Source organism: Lithobates pipiens, unplaced genomic scaffold, assembly GCF_037356315.1.
Source record: "Lithobates pipiens isolate NorthernLeopardFrog02 unplaced genomic scaffold, aLitPip1_a1.2 Scaffold_19, whole genome shotgun sequence".
Lineage (NCBI taxonomy): Eukaryota > Metazoa > Chordata > Amphibia > Anura > Ranidae > Lithobates > Lithobates pipiens.
The window spans coordinates 163,405,747-163,427,540 of record NW_027507764.1 but is presented as its reverse complement, the minus strand read 5'-3'; positions in this window follow the sequence as shown (position 1 = coordinate 163,427,540).

The following is a 21,794-nucleotide window of genomic DNA, read 5'->3' as shown; positions in this document are numbered from 1 at the left end:
AGATAGGTCACAGGCAGGCCGGGTCAAACAGGAACAAACAATACGGATCAGGTCTCACAGATATAACGCTGTAGAGCAGACAGCAAAGACTGTTGGCAAGAGGCTGGTTTAAATAGGCCGTTTGGCGCCAATACGGACGCACGCACGCGACCGTGCGCGTGCCCGCGCACGCGCACCTGTGTACGAACGTAAGGGCGTTCGTACGATCGTGCGTACCCGCAACGATCGTACATCAGAAGACCTGGAGGACAATCTCTTCGTGAGATTTTCATGACAGTAAGCGTGCACACACACAGGCAGCACTACTGTCTAAAGTGGCCATCTTTCTTGCGGTAGAATACACCCTCAGCACAGCCCTGCCTCATTTAATATGTGATGAACACATATGTTTAGCTCCTAGATGCATTACTTTAACTTAATCAACCTTATCCCTCACTTGCCTCATATTTTTTCAATAAAAATATACATTCAGGTATGCTTGTAAGTTAGACTCAACATGTAGGGTGTTAATCTGGTACATGATTGGTGTCATCTGCAAACACAGAATTGCTGCTTTTAATCCCAAGTAGGTTAAAAGCAAGTCCCAACAATGAAACTTGGGATAAACCAATAAGAACCTTAGACCATTCAGCGTGTACATCATGAATCCCTTCTTTCAGAAAACAGAATTTAAGCCAGTTTTCTATTAGTTTACAGGGTGAATTTTCTAAATCTTTAGACCTTAACATACACGCTATCTGCTCATGGGGAAGCTTTTGCTTACTTCTTCATAAAAAAAATGATTTTTTTTTATAACTTTGGTCTTTGTGAATTCGTGATAGCTATCACTTATAATATTGTTTTGTAGCGAAAAAAAATAAAAAATTGTACGAGTTCCTGAATTTTCAATAATAAGTTTATGTGTAAAGGGAAGAAGTTAAAATTCATTTACAGAAATGTTGTTGCATTTTTTATATTCAACATACTAGGCAGATAGAATGATTATTTTCTCTGTAAATATCCTTTTACTCTGTAAAGAATATATCATGTGCCTATAAAAGTGGGTTAGTAAACACTTTCACCAAATTTCAATCAACTTATTTTTGAATCTCAGCTTAGAAGTTTTATTAAGCAGCCCTTTGGTACATGATGAGAAAGTGTATCAGTATCTCTCCTGTTGAAAATATCTAAGCAATAATAATAGATAGTGGGTTCAGAACTTTTCAGAGAATTGTAGACAGGGTGTAGAGCTGAAAACTGTTTTTCAGATATAAAAGAAGATTTTTTTAAAAATGTCCAGCATATTAGCCATGTAAATAATGAAATGATGTGCATTTAATTGGTTATGTCAATGATGGGGAAAAGTGGGGAAATAGAAGGCATTATTGACAATTACCGTATTTCACGGCGTATAAGACGACCTTTTACATGTAAAAAAACTGGCCAAAAAGCAGGGGTCGTCTTATACGCCGGGTCAGCACCTCGGATGCCTGCCTGGTATTTGGTAATACTGTATGTAGCTTTGGCTACATACAGTATATACCGCTGAGCCAATCCTGGTGAGCGATGTATTCAAATGAATACAGAGCCTGCTCGGATTGGAGTAACAACCTCTGCCAATCCGAGCAGGCTACTCTGTAGCCTGCTTGGATTGGCTTTGAGAGTCAGAGAGGCGCGGGCTGATGATGTTACAGCCTCTGCCAATCCAAGCAGGCTTTGTATTCATTAATAGAATACATCGCTCGCCGTGATTGGCTCTAGCAAAAGCAGGAAGAAGGAAGAAATATGAAGCCTTGGAAGCCTCGGAAGCCGGGTTGTCTTATACGGTAAGTACAGTTTTAAAAGCGTTTATGTCCTGTAAGATTAGGGGGTCGTTTTATATGCCAGGTCGCCTTATACACCGGCAAATACGGTAATAGTAATTTCTTTGGTAAGATGAATAGAAGACTGTGTTTTTGGGTTGAAATGGAATTTGCACTCAGGTACAAATTCAAAAACATTTAGTGGCACCAGAATTGAGGAGCATATCAAGTGCAATAGTGTTTGTGGGGGGGAAAAATGAATGCTTGGCCTTATTTGGGTCAGTCTTTAAAAGAGGGTTAATAAAAAAGAGGGCAAGTCTGCACATAGTACCCAGCTTCTCAGCATGTTAGTGTCAGGTCACCTTGAGACGAGGTGACAAATGCACACCGTAGGGATCAGGAGTGCACCGCAAGGTTGTGGACCCTACGGCTGACTGCTGTGGACAGGAGACAGGTCCCACCGGGGTTAGAGCGTAAGATTCCCTGGGGCGTGGAGTCTAAGAGCCAGCAGGTGTTCACCAGAGCCTCCAGTGGTGAGGATGGACTTGGCTGCAACTGGCTCCAGGTCCTGACCCCCAGGGTCCCCCAGCTCACACCCACAGTAGGCAACAGGAGGATAGGGATGGTGAGGGACAAAGCCAAGGTCGGGGCCACAAGCAGACAGGAATAGTCAGGGACATGCCAAAAGGTCAGGATCACAGGCAAACAGGGATAGTCAAAGACACGCCAAAGTCGGTAATGGAACAACAGAAGAGCACACGGTAGGTAACAGGAAGCTAACACACAAAGGAATACACAATGGTTGATCAGCATTGTTGGCTTGCAGTGCACAGGTTAATATAAGGTTCCCTGATAGGGCCTGGGGTGGAGCCATGCTTAGAGGACAGGTTATAAAAACCACCAGGTGGAAGTGGCTGAACACATGAGGGGAGGTAAGCAAACAGGAAGCAAACAGGAAGATCACTGCATAACCATGACAGTTAGGCACAAGCCAGACTGGTTTCATAGATGATATTCCTTGGAGTGAGCAATTAATGAAGCAGACCAATTTGCATGAGCCCTGGGCTATCTGCCTTTGGTGCAAAGCAGGATGATGCATTGAAAACAGAAGGTGGTAGGGGATACCAGAGGAAGTAGCCGATACAGATAAATAATTCCTGATCTTTCTATCTAGTTAGGTTAGTTCATCCATTTAATACTTTAATAAGTCCAGTGCTAAATTGATATATTACAGTAGCACTGTTCCATCAATGAAAATGAGGGACAATAGCTTGATTTACTAAAAATTGAGAGTTCAAAATCTGGTGCTGCCCTGCATAGAGCCCAATCAGCTTCCTTTTTTTTTTTTCTGCAGGGCTGCACCAGATTTTGCACTCTCTAGTTTTAGTAAATCAACCCCAGTGTTTTTAACTGGTCTGCGACTTTACTAAAGAGTGTGAAAGCAGGAGCATAGCAGTTGTGGATTGCTAAGAATCATCATGTAGTCATGATCCCAAAAAAGAAATGCTTGAGGTCCACAAAGGGGATTTTTTTCTGCTTTAAGAGTCATTTAGCATATGTGTTTGTTTGAAGCTGAGGAATAATGAACACCACTTAGGTATATTCTCATTTCGAGAATCAAACACTGCATGAAAAAGTAGAGCTGAAATCATTTTCCAAATATTATGAATTTCTTAAAGACTCCTGAAGAGAAATTTTACTGTGTGGGCAAGCTAGACTCTGCACAATGGATAAAAGAGCTGGGTTCTTGGAGTGACAAAAGGGGAAGATGGCATCATGAAAGGAATGCATGTGCCTACAACAGTACATGAAAATGTACCTTTCTAAATGGCTGGTAGCATGGATTCTGCTATTCTGTTAGCAGGCAACCTTTTAAGTGAATGAGTGAATAAGTCTACATACACTATATTTCCAAAAAGTATTGGGACAACTGCCTTTATACTCACATGAACTTTAATTGCATCCCAGTCTTGGTTTGTAGAGTTCAATATTGAGTTGGCCCATCCTTCACAGCTAGAACAGCTTCAACTCTTCTGGGAAGGCTGTCCATAAGGTTTAGGAGTGTGACTATGGAAAAGTTTGACCATTCTTCCAGAAGCGCATTTGTGAGGTCAGGCACTGTTGATGGATGAGAAGCCCTGGATCACCGTGTCTGCTTTTATTCATCCCGAAGGTGTTCTATCGGGCTAGTTAAGTTCCTCTACCCCAAACTCACTCATCCATGTCTTTATGGACCTTGCTATGTGCACTGGTGAGCAGTCATGTTGGAACAGGAAGGGGTAATTCCAAACAGTTCCCACAAAGTTGGGGGCATGCAATTATCCAAAATGTCTTGGTATGCTGACACCTAAAGAGTTCCCTTCAATGGAACAAAGGGGCCAAGTCTAACCCCTGAAAAACAATACCATCACCAATCCCCCTCCACCAAATGATTTGGGTTTGAAGACATGGATGAGCAAGTTTGGGGTGGAGGAACTTGACTGGCCTGCACAAAGTCCTGAACTTAACTGAATAGAATAACTTTGACATAAATTAGCAGAGACTGCGAGCCAGGCCTTCTTGCTCACATCAGTCCCTGACCTCACAAATGCGCTTCTGGAGGAATGGTCAAACATTCCCATAGACACACTCCTAAACCTAGTGGACAACTTTCCCAGAAGAGTTGAAACTGTTATAGCTGCAAAGGATGGCTCAGCTCAATATTGAATCCTATGGACTAAGACTGGGATGCCATTAAAGTTCATGTGCGTGTAAAGGCAGGTGCCGTAATATTTTTGGTAATATAGTGTATATCTCCAGAATCTATAATCTTCAAATTGCTGTAATGCTCTCATGATTGTCAAGTGCATCCTCTAGCGTAGCAAGGCAGAATAGCAGGAAGAGATATTTTTCCAATCATAACCCTGAGCTGATAATATCCCTCAAGTAAAGAGGTACTGGTAACTAGATCCAGATTCAAAGAGTTACAGTTTATGTTAAATAAATGAAATAAATGTTAACTAATGGCAACCCATATGTAATAATAAGCAACCCACTTAATTTTAATGTAAACCATTTAACCATTCGGAACGGAAATGTAACTATTTCTAATTCCCTTTCCTATTTTATACATTTGTAGACTTCATTGTGGTTTTCAAAGCCTCTTCAAGTTCGCAGTGAATAATTACATAGCTCTCAAAAGAAACTTGCAAAGAGAGGAAATGGGAGCAGGCTGTGGACTGTCAGACACACAGCTAAAAGGTTAGATGCTTTCAATACAGCTTAAGTGAGCTCATTATATAAATCATGGTAATATCTAAACTTTTACATCCCTTCCCTGCAGGAATATATTATCTCCAAATAAGTGAAAAGATAAAACAGATGCTTGAGCTTAAAGAATAGAAACAAAATGGCCTGCCTGTCACATTGTAATGATATGCTATTTCCTATATAAGAAAGAGGTGAAGATTAGCAGGTGGGTCGATCAGGTTACGTCGAAAAGAAAGTTCTCATATCAATAATTGCAGTATATGACTAACCATTTTTATTAAAGGTAAACTATAATGACAGGGTCCCTAGCCTTCAGCAGGACCCCCATGGGATTGCACAAAGGGCTGGGTATTTCTTTTCCCCCTTCCCACCTCTCTTGCAGGTTGCTATTGGCAATTACAGCAGAGAAACTGCATGACAACAGGAGCTGTATTGGTCTAATTTGGCGGGCAGCTGCAGCCCACACTTCCTGCTCTCATAAAAGCCCACGCTCCCATGCTGCTACCACCTCAGAAGGACTGGACCGCGGCTCCCGGAAGATGGATACCTGCAACATGGAGGACCTCCTGTGTTGTCTCATACAAAAAGCCAAGAGCTCAGGCAAGGAAGAATGGCTGAGGTGGTGCGTAGAAGAAGAGTTCTGCCCCCTCGCACCCCTGCACAGACGTAAGTCAGCTCTGAAAATGTGGCTGAAGGAGCTTCAGGCATACGTGGTACAAGCAGGCAGCCTGGTAGAAAAAGGCAGAGCAAGGATGCCATTTCTCCTTCGCTCATCAATGTTTGTGCTCCCTCTGGCTCAGACGGAGGCACTTCTTCACATACAGCTAAGGCTGCCACTGCACAGGCTTTATCAGCAGCCTCTAGTGGGCATTCTAATGGAATGAATACTGGTGAGAATAAGTCTATGTCCAATATTAATGAATTCAGTTTGGTGGTTAATGCTCTTTCTAATATTTTAGCTGGTGTTAAAAATGCTCAAAGTCCTGAGGTATTTCATGATAACGCTTTAGAGACACAGTCTTCTGGTGCTCTTGGTGTTAATTTTGAAATGTTTTCAGACAAAAGTTTAGGGGCACAGTTTTCTGGTTCTTGTGATAATTCTTTTAAAAATGTTGACTCTCAGAAACTTACAGGACCTTTTTTGCCCCAGCAATGGGTTATAAATCAAAAAATGCTAAATTTTCAGGTCAATTTGGCAAGGGGACGTTAACCCTTCATCTGTTGGTATTAATTTACCTGATTGTAAAGCATCCTATTGGCCTGTCAGCTCTTCTACAATTCCATTAACTGTTCTCTTGCCTATTGCAAATGCTATTGCTCCTGATACTTTGGTGGCTGAAACAAGCCACAAGGAGGCTATCCCATGTGAGCTATTTCCCCTCGGTTTTCACTTAGCCCCCGCAGTAAAAGAAAAATTTGGAAGGGTAGTTTCATGGATTTTCTGTCTTTATTGCCAACAGCTAAATAACTTTTGGTTAAAACTGATAAAAAGCGGGAAGAAACAACTGAGGAAGATAGGAGGAGGGCCATACCAAACACTTTTCAGGCTTGGCTTCAAGCCTTCCGTATGTATCCTGTGGCTTTGGGTGAACGCTTTTCAGAAAAATACTCAGGCTTATTCCAGCATTTGTATATCATAGCAGAGATTTTTCATCATTTTGGTGGTACCGCTTGGTACACATATGGCGAAAATTTCAGGAAAAAGCTGTCAGTCCACCTACTTTACATTGGGGAGTTAAAGATGTGGGACTGTGGTTGAACCTGATGTTATCACAAAGACCTTTCATTCCACAAAGGCCCAGCCTTATTCAAAATTCATTTTGCAAAGGTTTTTGCTTTACATTCAATGAAGGCCAGTGTCAGTTCTTATCGAACTGCAGATACAAACATGACGTACGTGTTTGTACTGCAGCGGGACACACCCAGCTGTTAGATGCTTTAAGAAAGCCTCTTCTTCATCACTTCACTTGCAAAACCAGGAATCAGGAATCAAAAGCCAAGATGCCGGTGATGCTAGCAAAAATAGTACCATGGCTCGATCGCTATCCAAACACCAGGATGGTGGATCTGTTGCAGAGAGGTTTCAGTGAGGGATTTTTGGTTACTTCCTTTGATGGTAAGGGTTACTTACCTGTAAAAAATGTGTGTTTAGTCTTGCTTCACCCCAGTATTGTGGAAGATAAGATTAAAAAAGAAATTGAGGAGGGTAGGATAGCTGGTCCTTTTTCTTCCCCCCTTTTCAGATTTTAGATTTTCTCCTTTAGGTTTAGTCCCAAAAAAAGGAGCCAGTGGTTTTTCGTCTAATTTATCATCTATCCTATCCCCCGGATAGGTCCATTAATGACGAGGTCAGAGATGTTGAGGCATCTGTATTCTATACATCTTTTGATGAGGCTTTGGTTTTATTGAGACGCTTTGGTAAGTCAGTTCTCTTAGCCAAGTCTAACATAAAATCAGTGTTCCACCTTCTTCCTGTACACCCTATGGTTTTCAATTCTTTGGGTTTTCAGTTAAATTGCTTATTTTATTTCGATAGGTGTATGCCTATGGGTTTTACATTGTCATGCTTCTACTTTGAAGCCTACTCCACCTTTTCGCAATGGGTTCTTTCTGAAAATACATCATCGGGAGGGTCTCTGCACTATTTAGATGATTTTTTCTTTTGTTGGCCCACCTGGATTCAAGTATCTATTATGATACATTAGCTTGGTTCATCGATATTGGCAAATCAATTGGGGTCCCGCTGGCCCAAGAAAAGAGTGTTCTCAACCAAAGTTATTGCATTCCGTGGAACTACTATTGTTTCCTATAATATAGAGTACAAGCTTCCCATGAGTAAATTGGTTTGTATGCAGTTCATAATCGGGTCCTTCCTGTCTGTGCGTAAAGCTTTGTTGAGGGAAATTCAATCCCTTCTTGGTCTTTTGCCTTTGCAGCGAGTGATACCAGTGGCTAGAATATTTTCTCGTCAATTGGCTCTGGTTACAAGGGGTATTAAAAACCCTTTTTGCGCACGTTACTATTTCTAAACAAATTAATACTTGAGGCGATTGTTGCTGTATTAGTGCAATTGTGACAGAGAAAATTGAGTACTGTCCGTGATACTTTTTTTATTTGCACTAACATATCATTTTTCATGGCCGAGGGGTGTGTCCCCTTCTTCATGATCCAAGCAGTATTGATTCACAAAAGTTTTAGCAGAATGTAAAATGTTAAAACAAAACAAAACAAAACAAAACAAATCTCTGAGGGAAAGGAAAAAGAAACCAAACACAGACGAATCAATAGTATACAATGGTAATAATGCTATCAGCAAGTGAGATAAGACAGAGGGAAAGCTATAGACTGGATGAGGGGGGGATCGCAGTCACAGAGGGGGTCATAAAACTGTAGTATAGTGGGTGAGGAAACCAATATCTAAATGTAGGCCATTGTTTTTTGTGTCAAAAAGAAGTATCATTCTTAGCTCAAACGTTTTCCTTTCCTGCATAGTTCTAAAATTCCCTTTAAGAACTAAAACATTGCATTCTTCTATAGTGTGGTCTGGTTGTGAGAAATGATGTCCCACAAGTGTGCAGAAACTGTCTTCCTTATATTCCTTGATGGGATGTCTGTGAAAATTCATCCTCACTTGGTTGCATAGTTTGTAGCATTTTTTATTGCAGGGTTTGCTTCCATTATTTGTGACTTTATAATCAGAGTGAAGTTTCCTGCTGATTAGTTTATGTCTGAGGTTGGGTGGTTGTCTGAAAGCCAATAACTGGGGTTGTTGGTATATTGTTGGAATATTTTTTTCCGAGTTTCATCCTCTGTTATAATGGGTTGTAAATCTTTGATTATCTTTTTGATCCCTTCTAGTGTTGGATTCTATGTGGTGACTAGAGGTACTTGGCTGTTTGTTTTTTTTTCTCTGTGTATTGGAGGAGATTTTCTCTTCGGGTTTTCAAGGCTGTGTTTATGCTGTTGTTGATGGTTTTGTCTTCGTAACGTTTCTTATGGAATGAATCTGCCAGTGTTCTGAGATGTTTATCTCTGTCTTCTGGGTCTGAACATAATCAGTGGTATCTGATGCCCTGGCTGTGTATGATGGCTCGTTTAGTGTGTTTGGGGTTGAAAACTGGAATTATGAAGATAGCTGCATCGGTCAGTCGGTTTTCTGTATATCGACGTGTGAAGCTTATCATCCCTGATGTATACTGTAGTGTCTAGGAAGTTGATGTGTGTTTAAATAATCCATTTTTAGTTTGATAGATTGGTGAAAAGTGTTGATCAATGAGAAAAACTATTTTAGATTTTCTTCACCTTCAGTCCATATCATAAAGATTTCATCAATATAGCGGTAATATCTGTATGGCTTTTGTTGTATGCTGTATAGGAAATTGTCCTCCAGGTCAGCCATAAATACATTTGCATATTGGGGTGCCATTTTACTTCCCATAGCAGTACCCATACATTGGAGATAGATGTCATTGTTGAAAGTAAAGTAGTTATGTGCAAGAATGAATTTGATGAGCTGTGCAACATCCTCAGCAGTGTATTTGTGCTTTGTTGAGGATGATAAGAATCTGTGACATGCTGCCAACCCATCCTTGTGAGGAATGTTACTGTACAGAGATTCTACATCCATAGTGACTAGAAATGTTTTTGGTGGTAATTGTTGTATATTGTTAAGCTTGTTCAGAAAATCAGTGGTGTCTTGCAGGAAACTAGTAGTGTTCATGACTAAGGGTTTATAACATGTTTTCTACAAGGCCTGAGATATGTTCGGTAAGTGATTTCATACCTGTTATAATGGGTTTACCTGGATTTCCTGGCTTGTGAATCTTGGTCTCCAATTTCTGGATTATCTGGAATCACATTGATAAGTTCTGAATGTAGGTGGCTTGGTATTGTTTTAATGAGACCTTTTAATTGCTTAGTAAAATCCTGGTCGGATTATAATCCAGGTTTTTGTAGTAAGTGATATTTGCCAGCTGCCTCTAGCCCTCTTGTATATATTTGTCTGTATCCATCACAGCGACTGCTCCACCTTTATCTGCTGGTTTAATGTTTATGGCCTGATTATTGCGCAGATTGTGTACAGCCCTTCACTCCAGTGGTGAAAGGTTGTGTAATATTTTCTTTTGTTGGATGGATATCAGGGATGTGACACGTAGCCTGAAGCTGTCAATATAGGTATCCAGTTTGGGGTTGAGTCCCTGAGGAGGTGTGAAGTTGCTGTTATTTTCCTTTTTGTCACCTCCTATTGTCCTAGGATTCCTTTCATTACAGTGAAAATATTCTTTGAGCCTTAGATCCTGAAGAATTCCTCCATATCTGACCTGTAAATTATCCAATTTGTTGGTTGGGCAGAATGTGGGGCCTTTGGAGAGGACTGTTATTTCTAGTGTGGAAAGTTTATGATTTGACAAATTTATGATTCCGAGTTCCTCTGTTATATCCACATTTTCCGTCAGGTTAGCATTTACACAAGGGATATGTTGGGATTCTGGATTGAGTTCCAAGTTGCTGATATCAGGAGTTATAGAGGTTGTGTTTGTTTTGTGCTGTTTAAGTTGTATCCAAAAGGTCTGCTCTTGGTGTAGCTTTTGGAGTTTTTTTTTACTTCCTGTTCATGGCAAGTTTTTGCAGTTGTCTTTCTAAGGTTTCAATTTCATACTTAATTAGGTTTATGCTTGTAGGGTCCATTGATGTTGCAGAACTAAACAAATTAAAGAAGACTTAAAGATTAGGGATATTTTCTTAAGCAGCTTTAATGGTTCTACTATATGGCAGGAAGAATTGACTGACGATTTTAGCCTAAATCTTTTCCCTGATTCCTGCTTCTGAATGGCACACAACTTGGAGGACTTCAGAAATTTTACATAATTTAGTTTTACTGGAACTATTTCCAGTGGTAGTTCCAGTGGTTATCTGGTGTGATGTGTTCAAAAATAAGGTCATTCTCTTGCACACAGATAATAAGGGTGTATTATATGCAATTAATCAGTTATATTCTAGATCAGAATTAGTTGTTAAATTACTAAATTTTCTTGTGTTAAAATTGAAATTTTAAATATTTAATATATTTTTAAGGGCAAAATGTATTCCTGGAGTCGAGAATAACATAGTGGATGCTTTATCCTGTTTCCAGTTTTTTTAGGTTCCGAGAACTGGCTCCAGAGGCAGATCCTATCGGTTTCCCTGGCCCAGACTTCCTCTGGGGCTGGATATGGGATTGATCTCTGCCACCCTCAAGAATTCTGTTTCTGTCAAGACCTGGGAGGATTACAAGAATTCAAATGGTCTTCTTTTTGTTCTAATATTACAAATGGTCTTCTTTTTGTTCTAATATGTCTATCAATCCTTTGAAAGTAGATGCGGATGTGGCATTATCTTTTGTGTCCTTTTTAATGTATTCTAGTTTCAGTCTGGCCTCAATACACAAAATACTAGCAGGAATATCCTTTTTCCTGAAATGTTCTTGCCTTCCTAGCCTAACATCCTTTTATCAAGTTTTGTAGGTTCTGAAGGGTTTCAAGAAATCACACCGAGTTTGGACACCAGACCTCCTATATCAATTGATTTATTGGGTAATCTCGTTTTAGTTCTTGAGGCTGTCTGCTTTTCTCCCTTCAAAGTCCTGCTGTTTTCATCTGCCTTTACTTTAGCCTTTTTTGGAGCATTAAGACTGGGTTTTTATGACTCCAAATAAATCATCTAGCTTTCTGTTATCTTCTCATGTCTCTTTTGATGTTAATTCTATTAAAATATACATTCGTAGATCTAAAACTGACTCACTCGGTCTGGGTAGACATATTACTTTATTCTGTTCTTCAAATCTGGCTATCTATCCTGTTTCCAATGCATCTCAATATGTGTCAGTTAGGCCTTTGTGCCATGGTTCCTTTTTCATTCATGAAGATTTTTCCCCACTCACGAGATTCCAGTTTTACTCTATTCTTTCTTCATGCCTCAAGAAGTTAAATCTTTCTGGGTTCCACTTTATTTCCCATTCCTGTAGGATTGGTGCTGTCGCAACTGCCAATGATATAGGTTTCTCCCCTGCTGATCTTAGAAGGGTGGGGCATTGGGATATTGATAGGTACAGACTTTATGTCCATCCTAACCTGTTGATTAATTCTGTTCTTTTTCAGGTTCGACCAAGTGGATAGTTGGTCATTCATTTATTTATTGGGCCAAGAATCGAGCTGAGTCCAAGACTTATTCGGCCAATTTAGGTTTGAACTCTAAAATATTCCAGGTTCTTTGGTGGGGCATTAGACGCCTCATATGGAGGAATGTTAGAGACCAACTGATCTATTTGTCAAGTATTTCACCCGATGTTTTAATTATTCACGCCGGGGTTAATGATGTTGGAAAAAATAAAGACATGGGAGCTTCTCTGCGAGATTAAAAAAGACTTATGTCCCTTTAAACTATTATTCCCTCATGCTGTCTTGGCCTATTCAGAGATGATTCCTAGGCTTATATGGTCTCCACAGGTTAATTTAACTACATTGATAAGATTAGGAGGCGCCTGAATAGGACAGTCCATAACTATTTTGTTTCCTCTGGTGGACTGCTATATCATCATCTTGAACTTGAGGGGTTTTTGCCTGCACTATTTAGGTACGACTTGGTGCATCTGTCGACATATTCAACATGGGTCTGCAAAACTTGATTGATTTAGCTACAGTGTTGGAGGGGGCCTCGGATAGCCAGTTCCTAACTGGTCTCGGCTAGTGAGGATTAGTCGTCCAGTTTATCTGGATGGACATCGTGACTAATTTTGTTTATGGTTTAGCCAAAGACGGTTATATATTGGTTAAATAAATCAGCTTTTTTTATTCTAATTAAGGTTACCCCCATAAATAGCACTGTGGCCAAAATAAATTCAAATAAAATGTTTAAAGTTAATTAATTACTGTGTGCTGTGTGTTATTTGCCTCTAACTCCTTTGTGCTATTCCATGACAGGCTCCCTAGCTTTCAGCGGGACCCCCATGGGATGACGCAAAGGGCTGGGTATTTGTTTTTCCCCTTCCCACCTCTCTTGCAGGTTGCTATTGGCAATTACAGAAGAGAATCTGTGTGGCAACAGGAAGTGGATCAGTCTAATTTGGCGGGCAGCTGCAGCCCGTGCTTCCTGCTCTCATAGAGGCCAGTTTCTCCTGCGCTGCTGCTGCCTCAGAAGGACCAGACCTCCTTCTCACCCTCTCCTCTTTTTATCCAAATGCTGTCATGGTGACTATTAGTGAGGGATTAGTCGTCTAGATTATCTGGATGGACATTGTGGCTAATTTTGTGTATGGTTCATGGTTTAGCCAAAAACGACTATATATGGGTTAAAGAAATCGGCTTTTTTTATTCTAATTAATGTCACCCCATAAATATCACCATGGCCAACATAAATTCCTATAAATTGTTTAAAGTTAATTAATTACTGTGTGCTTTTTTGCTACTAACTTCTTTGTGCTATCCCATACTTTGCCTCAATTTTATTACTTAGGGGTGTACTCACTTTTGTTGCCAGCAGTTTAGACATTAATGGCAGTGTGTTATTGAGTTAATTTGAGGGAACAGCAAATTTGCACTGTTATACAGGCTGTACACTCACTACTTTTTATTCTCGCAAAATGTAATTTCTTCAGTGTTGTCACATGAAATTATATAATAAATTTTTTACAAAAATGTGAGATACTGTATATACAGTCAGTCTAGTGTATATGTATATATTATTCAGTGTTTACTCTCTCTCTCTCTCTCTCTCTCTCTCTCTCCCTCTCTCTCTCTCTCTCTCTCTCTCTGCCTACCCTTTTCTCCACCCCTACCCACCTACAAGCAAAATTCATTGGTTCCATCCCCTACCCACCTCCCATTACTGCCCTTTTAGACAATACAGAACCAAATATCAATTTGTGGTGCTAAGTAATCCGTAAGGAATTTGGTAATTATAACAAGAAAAGCAGTAAAATAGATCCCTTGTAGCCAGTAACAGTAGAACCCCCGCCAGCAACAATAGACCACCCTGCACACAAAATTCCCCCCCACCAGCAACAATAGATTCCCGGCAGCAACAGCAGATCTTCCCACAACCAGCATCAATAGACTCTCTGGCAGGCAGAAAAAATAGACATCTCCCTCAACAGTAGATTTCTCCCTGCAACAAATGACCCCCAAGCAATATAAGACCCACCCACAGGAACAGTAGGTCCCCCACCAGCAACAATAGACCTCCTTAGCAACAATAGGCCCCCATGAACAAATAGATCCCCCAGCAGTGAGCATCAATAGACCCTGCAGCACACCCCAGTCAGTGGTGAAGGTGCCGGAATTGTGAAAAAAATCAAAAAAAAATCAAAAAAAAAAATAAGTGCAGTCACCCCAAAAAAAATGTAAACTGCATTTTATTTGGGGGGGGGGGGGTAATACTGCTACTGCTTTTCTGATAAATGATAGGTTACTGCAATGTGTGACTGCTTTGGTTAATTTATTGCATGTGAATATTTCAACAAGAGCTATTTAGTTCTGTAATTAACAGATTTTACATCAAAGTAGCAAAGAGAAAATCTGGACTTATAAGGAAACCTAAGCTTGGCATGCTGGTTTAGAAAAATAAAGCTAATCATTTGCAAGTAATTATTCATATTTGCCCAATTTAGAGAATTGGATTAATGTGTAAAAACCACTATACAGGTGCATCTCATAAAATTAGAATGTCATCATAAAGTTAATTTATTTCAGTAATTCACTTCAAAAAGTAAAAGTTTAAGCATTTCTTTCTTTTCATTTTGAAGATTATTGGTTACAGCTAGTGAAAACACAAAATTCTGAATCTCAGAAAATTAGAATATTACATAAGACCAATAAAAAAAGGATTTTGAATACAGAAATGTTGGCTTACTAAAAAGTATATCCATGTATAGCATAGTATGCATTAAATACTTGACCTTCAGCTCATCTGCATTGTTGGATCTGGTGTCTCATCTTCCTCTTGACAATATCCCACATATTCTCTATGGTGTTTAGGTCAGGCGAGTTTGCTGGCCAATTAAGCACAGTGATACCATGATCATTACACCAGGTATTGGCACTTTTGGCAGTGTGGGCAAGTGTCAAGTCCTTCTGGAAAATGAAATCAGCATCTCCATTAAGCTGGTCAGCAGAGGGAAGCATGAAGTGCTCTAGAATTTCCTGGTAGAAGGCTGCGCTGACATTGGACTTGATAAAACACAGTGGATCAGCACCAGCAGATGCCGTGGCTCCCCAAATCATCACAGACTGTGGAAAATTTAGCATTTCATTTAGAAATCAAGGTCCCAGAGTCTGGAGGAAGAGTGGAGAGACACAGAATCCAAGTTGCAGAAGGTCCAGTATGAAGTTTCCACAGTCAGTAATGATTTGGGGAGCCATGTCGCATTGATGCAGTAATTCATGCAAAACGAGCCCTGACCAAGTATTGAGTGCATACTATTCTGTACATGAATGTACTTTTCAGTAAGCCAACATTTCTGTATTAAAAATCATTTTTATTGGTCTTATGTAATATTCAAATTTTCTGACATACTGAGTTTTGGGTTTTCACTAGCTGTAAGCCATAATCATCAAATTCAAAAGAAAGAAATGCTTGAGATATATCAGTATACCCGTGTGTAATGCATCTATATATAATATGAGTTTCACTTTTTGAATTGAATTACTGAGATGCACTTGTATATTACTATTAAAGCAAAATTGAAATTTGGAATCAGCTTTGTTTGCAAAGACAGTAACCTGCCTGCCCAACAATCTCATATTTTAATTCGCCATGGGATCCCTTATATTGATTGGGTGAAATGTCTCAGGTGGCCAATTTTCTGGAGTTATGTGGGCAGCCCAGTTATACAAATGTAGTCAATCTTCAAGGTGAGATAATCTTTTAAGCCTTTAGGCTCCATGCACACTAGTGTTTTTTTTAAGTTCCTAGAAGCTATTAGCATTTTTTTCCAGTTCTAGAAGCTAAATAGTGTTATCCTGTGTGTCCATGCACACTACTTTAGGCGATTAGAGTTTTTGGAGCTTCAGCATCTAGGAGCAGAAAAAAATTGTTTTGTACAGTTACTTGGAGCATTTTTCCAGCAGAAAAGCCCCAAACGCTGCTAAACGCTATTAATAGTATAATTGGCCATTACCTGATAGTGGCAATTTAATTCAACTTCCTTTTATTCAGAATTACCTTTATTGATATATAAACTTATAAATCACATATGCAGCTCCATTAGATTAACACCATTGGATAATTATTATCCTTCTTTCCCAGTGTCTTTGAAGATAATTATTTAATCCATCTCTTGTTATATGGGCATCCCCGGGGTATTCTTTTCTCTGATAATATATCTGTAAGTAAGAATTAATAATTGAAAACCCTATGCAATGGTCTCTTCTACATACTTATAATTATATATATTTGTTATTGATTATAGTCCGGTCCTATGGTCATATAAAATTCAATTTCTTAACACCAAACTTGAAGCTTTACCCTTTTCTACTTACTAAATTAGTTGATACATCCCAGGATAAGCATAACCTGGTCAACACTGCAGATGATGTACAATTAATTTAGTAATATTTTGCTTAATGTCAATATATTATTATCAAGCTGTTTACTGTTATTCTGTTTCCTCATCACAGCGCTAAAGATTCAGCAGTTGTGTTTGCCTGAAGAAGACCTATTGGTTGAAACATGTTGGGACTGTCAATCATTATACCAATGAAATTAGGACAACAAGACCATATTTATTCATAATGCTGGTGTTTATCATGAAATATTTTAATTATGTAATGCAATAAACAGTTGTTACATTTTAACAGTATATAAGACTGTGTTTCTGAGCACCCCCAAAGACCCATATTTATTTTTTTGGGATAAATTCATTGCCAAAACTACTATTGAAATTCTATGAGACGTTTGTTATTTAAAAAAAAAATCCTTTACAATCACTTAAAAATACTTTCCCTCAAGCTTAATCAAATTATCCACATTATTATACACCCAGATCAAAACACGTTACTATTGTAAATACAAGATGTTTGTAAACAATTTAAGTAGCTCAGCCCTTTGGATGTACTGCTTACATCCAAACAGTGAAATGTTTATCACAAGCTAACGGTTGCTACTGCTGCCTTTAGCCTGTGCTCTGCTTTTTCAGCCAACTCCTGGCTTGTAAGTGAAAGTGATGTAGTGGCTGTATAGCTGCCAATCACTTTCACAGAGCAGGTGGCATGGTACCCCCCTTCCTTGCTGGCCCTGCTGACCCCACTCTCAGTGGCCCCAGTGGTTCCTGGGCTCCCCTGCTCTTACCCAGAATCCAGGATTGCAAATGCCAGCCTCAAGATGATAGCAGTGTGAGAGCGAGGCATACCTATAAATAAATAAAGAACACGAAAGCAACAATCATTTTGTCACTTCCAGTTTGAGATATACCACTTCTTGGCTGGTACAGCCAGGGTAGGCATCTCACCAAACACATCTGTGCTCAGATGATTGTGAAGGGCAGGGGATCTATTATAACCCTAATGTCTCCAAAAAGAGTACTTGTCTCCCACCCAATGCTATAACATGGTGGTTTCATAGCCCCTTTGTGATAGCAATCAAGAAAAAGAAAATAAATAAATGAAAAAACATTTAAAAAGAATTATAATAGAATATATTTTTAAACATTTAAAAAATTGCAGCAAATTCTGTTGCTCCACAGACATGTGCCAACGCAGCCCAGGGTTTGCACGTGTATGTAAACCCCGATTGTACCACAATTGTGATGTATGTTAAGGATGTCAGAGCAAGACTAATAATTCTAGCACAAGAGCTCCTGGTAAACGCTAAATTGATGACCTGTAAAGGCTTTTAAAGCATCACATACAGTATGAAGATTTTTGGGGACTTTGGGGAACTCTAGCAAAGCATGATCCAATTTACTCCTGCAGGAAAAAAAATCCTTCCTGATACCCCAAGAGGCAATCGGATATTGCCTGGATGAACTTTACTTACTTACTTACTATAAATGTTATAAATGTTAGTATCCAGTTATAATATGTACATTTAAGAAAGAATCCAGAATCTATTCCACATCTTCACAGCTCTCATGGTGAAGATACCTTTCCATATTTGGAGATGAAAAATCTCTTTTCTTCCAGAAATAAAGAGTGTCCTTTGTCCTCTGTGATGACCTCAAAGTGAATAACTTAACACCAAGTTCACTATATGGACCATTTATGTATTTATATATGTTAATCATATCCCCCTTTATCTCCTCTTCTCAAGAGAGAATATATTCAGTTCCTCTAATTTTGCCTCATAGCTGAGCTCCTCCATGCCTCTTATCTATTTGGTTGCTCTTCTCTGCACTGTCTCCAGTTCCCCGATATCCTTTGAGAACTGGTACCCAAAACTGAATTGCATATTTCAGATGAGGTCTTACTAATGATTTGTACAGGGGTAAAATTATATCTCTTTCTCTCTGCAGTCCATACCTCTCTTAATACAAGAAAGCGTTTTGCTCGCTTTGGAAACCATTGCTTGCCATTGCATTCCATTATTAAGCTTAGCTTATAATCTACCAGAACACCCAGGTCCCTCTCCACCATTGATTCACCCAGTTGTGCTCACCCTAGTATGTATGGTGCATACATATTCTTAGCCTTCAAGTGCATAACTTTACATTTATCAACATTAAACCTCATTGCCACATAGTTTCCAAATTAAACAGTGCATCAAGGTCGGCTTATAAATTAGAGATCTCCTGTAAGGATGCTATTCCACTGCATAGCTTGGTGTCATCTACAAAGATACCAGACCCTATATCATTTATAAATACAGTGCAGTTGAAAAAGTATTCATACCCCTTGACATTTTCCACATTTTGTCATGTTAGAACCAAAAATGTAAATGTATTTTATTGGGATTTTATGTGATAGCCCAACACAAAGTGGCAAATAATTGTGAAGTGAAAGGAAAATGATAAATTGTTTTCAAATTTTTTTACAAATAAATATATGAAAAGTATGGTGTGCATTTGTATTCAGCCCCCACTTTTTGCTATAATTACAGCTGTAAGTCTTTTTGGGGATGTCTCTACCAGCTTTGCACAATTAAAGAGTGACATTTTTTCCCAAAAACTCAGAATGTACCAAAAAATCTTTAGAGTTTTGGGCCTAACAGGCTACAAACTGTGTTCTTGACCCAAATATCTCTGCTATTTGGGAACTAAGTATCAGAATGTGCCAGTGTCTATTTAGTGCCTTTTTTACCTCATTTCATTGTGCTCTGTACTGGGTAATGAGTCGCGCTGGACCGGGGGAGGGGGGGGGGGGGGTGTCCTCTCTTTCCCAATATTTTTTTCATCTAATAATGCACTTCTATCTGTGTCAAGGGCCTGTCAGTTTGTTATTTAAATTACATGAGTGAGTAGCCCCTTTACCATAATTTGTCATACATTTAACAGCCTCTTTTCTAAAATCCCCATTCCAGGTACAATTCTGACGAATTCATAGGAATTAACTTGTGGAGGTACCATGGATGAGATCTAGGGTGGTGACTAGGTCCAATAAAGGAATCTCTACACTGTCAGAATTAAAGGTCAACTTAATATTACATTAATTTAGGCCAAATTTAAACAAAAGTTCATTCAACTGCTACTTAGATCCTGTCCAGAGTACTAGTATATCTTCAATGTACCCCACAGCGCTCACTGGAGCACCAGGCTGTGGAGGGGTTGGAAGTGTGTTAAGAGGCTGAGCCAGCTGCTGGTCTAGGCATCTGAGTGTATTCTGACAATAAAGTTGGGTTTTCCCCAGAGTCTAGACCTGTTGAATGATGTCAGCAAAAAGCAGACTTTAGCTGCTGTTGGCTGAATATGGGTCAGAGGAGTGCAGAACAAAGGAGAAGAGATTTGGCCCTACTTCTCCTTTAACCACTTGCTGACCAACCACCGCAGTTGTACTGAGGCAGAATGGCATGGCTGGGCAAAACAATGTTAAGTAATGTTGCTTCGCCCTGTGGCTACTAGGGGGTGTGCCCCCGCTCACCGATGGGAGTGCCCATCGGTCACGATCACCACCGGGCTCCCATGATTGCCACTGACACATGGAGAACCGGGATCTGTGTGTGTGAACACACAGTTTCCGGTTCTCTGAGGGGAGAATAGACAGATCGTCTGTTCATACAGAGTATGAACAGCGATCTGTCATCTTTCCTACACAGTCCCCTCCCCCCTTCAGTTAGAACACACACTAGGGAACACATTAACCCCTTGATCGCCCCCTAGTGTTAACCCCTTCACTGCCAGTGACATATTTACAGTAATCAATGCATTTGTATAGCATTGATCGCTGTATTAATGCCAATGGCCCCAAAAATGTGTTGATGTGTCCACCATAATGTCGGCGTCCCAATTTAAAATTGCAGGTCTCCGCCATTACTAGTAAAAAAAAAAAATTCATAATAAAAATTGCCATAAAACTATCCCCAATTTTGTAGATACTATAACTTTTGCACAAACCAATCAATATACACTTATTGCATTTTTTTTACCAAAAATATGTAGAAGAATATATCAGCCTAAACTGAGGGAAAAAATTGTTTTTTTTATATATTTTTGGGGGATATTTATTATAGCAAAAAGTAAAAAATAATGAGCTTTTTTCTAAATTGACGCTCTTTTGTTTTGTTGATAGCGCAAAAAATAAAAACCGCAGAGGTGATCAAATACCACCAAAAGAAAGCTCTATTTGTAGGGAAAAAGGGACGTCAATTTTTGGATGCAAAATCGCATGACCATTAAAGCATCGCAGTGTCGAATCGCAAAAAGTGCTCTGGTCAGGAAGGGGGTAAAATCTTCCGGGGCTGAAGAGGTTAAGCAATGCCTATTTGGAATACCTCTTACTCTTTGTACCTTACCATGAACCATCCCCACTTGTGGGCTTGATGCCACTGTATTGTTCAATATGCTTAATAAAAATGTATTGAAACAAAAATGTCGGATTGCCTGTTGATGATACAACTAAAGCCCCGTACACACGAGAGGACTTATGTCCGACAGACTTCCGAAGGAGTTCTGCCGGAGTTCTGCGGGAGTTCCGACAGAGTTCTGACGGACTTTTCGGCTGAGCGGACTTGGCCACACACAATCACACTAAACTCCGACGGATTCAAACGTGATGACGTACGACTGGATTCGATTAAGGAAGTTCATAGCCAGTAGCCAATAGCTGCCCTAGCGTCGGTTTTAGTCCGTTGGAATAGCATACACACGAGCGAATTTTTCGAAGGAACCGGGTCCGGCGGAGTTCCGTCGGAAAAATTTGAAGCATGTTCCATATTCTAAAGTCCGTCAGACTTTGGTGAATCAAAAGTCCGTTGCAGCCCACACACGATCGAATAGTCTGACGGAATCAGTCCGTCGGACTTTGGATGTTGAAAAGTCCGCTCGTGTGTACGGGGCATTAGAGGACTCAAACTGTTCACTAAATACCACTCTTACAGTTATGGGTTTAGGTGGTTGTTCAAGCCTGACTGATAACTGGTCAAAATGTTATCATAAATGTTGCCTATTGATTTCTTCCCTGTTACTAGTAATCAGGCCTCGCTTCCTACCATGAGGCATGGCTAATATAATTAGATAACCTGGCATAGATATTTCTAAAGAACTTCAGGATTATATTAATTTAAAATGTTGAACCCCTACTTATTACCGTTCAAATTAAAATTGGCATATGGTCTAAGCTCCTAATGCATGTCATGGAACAT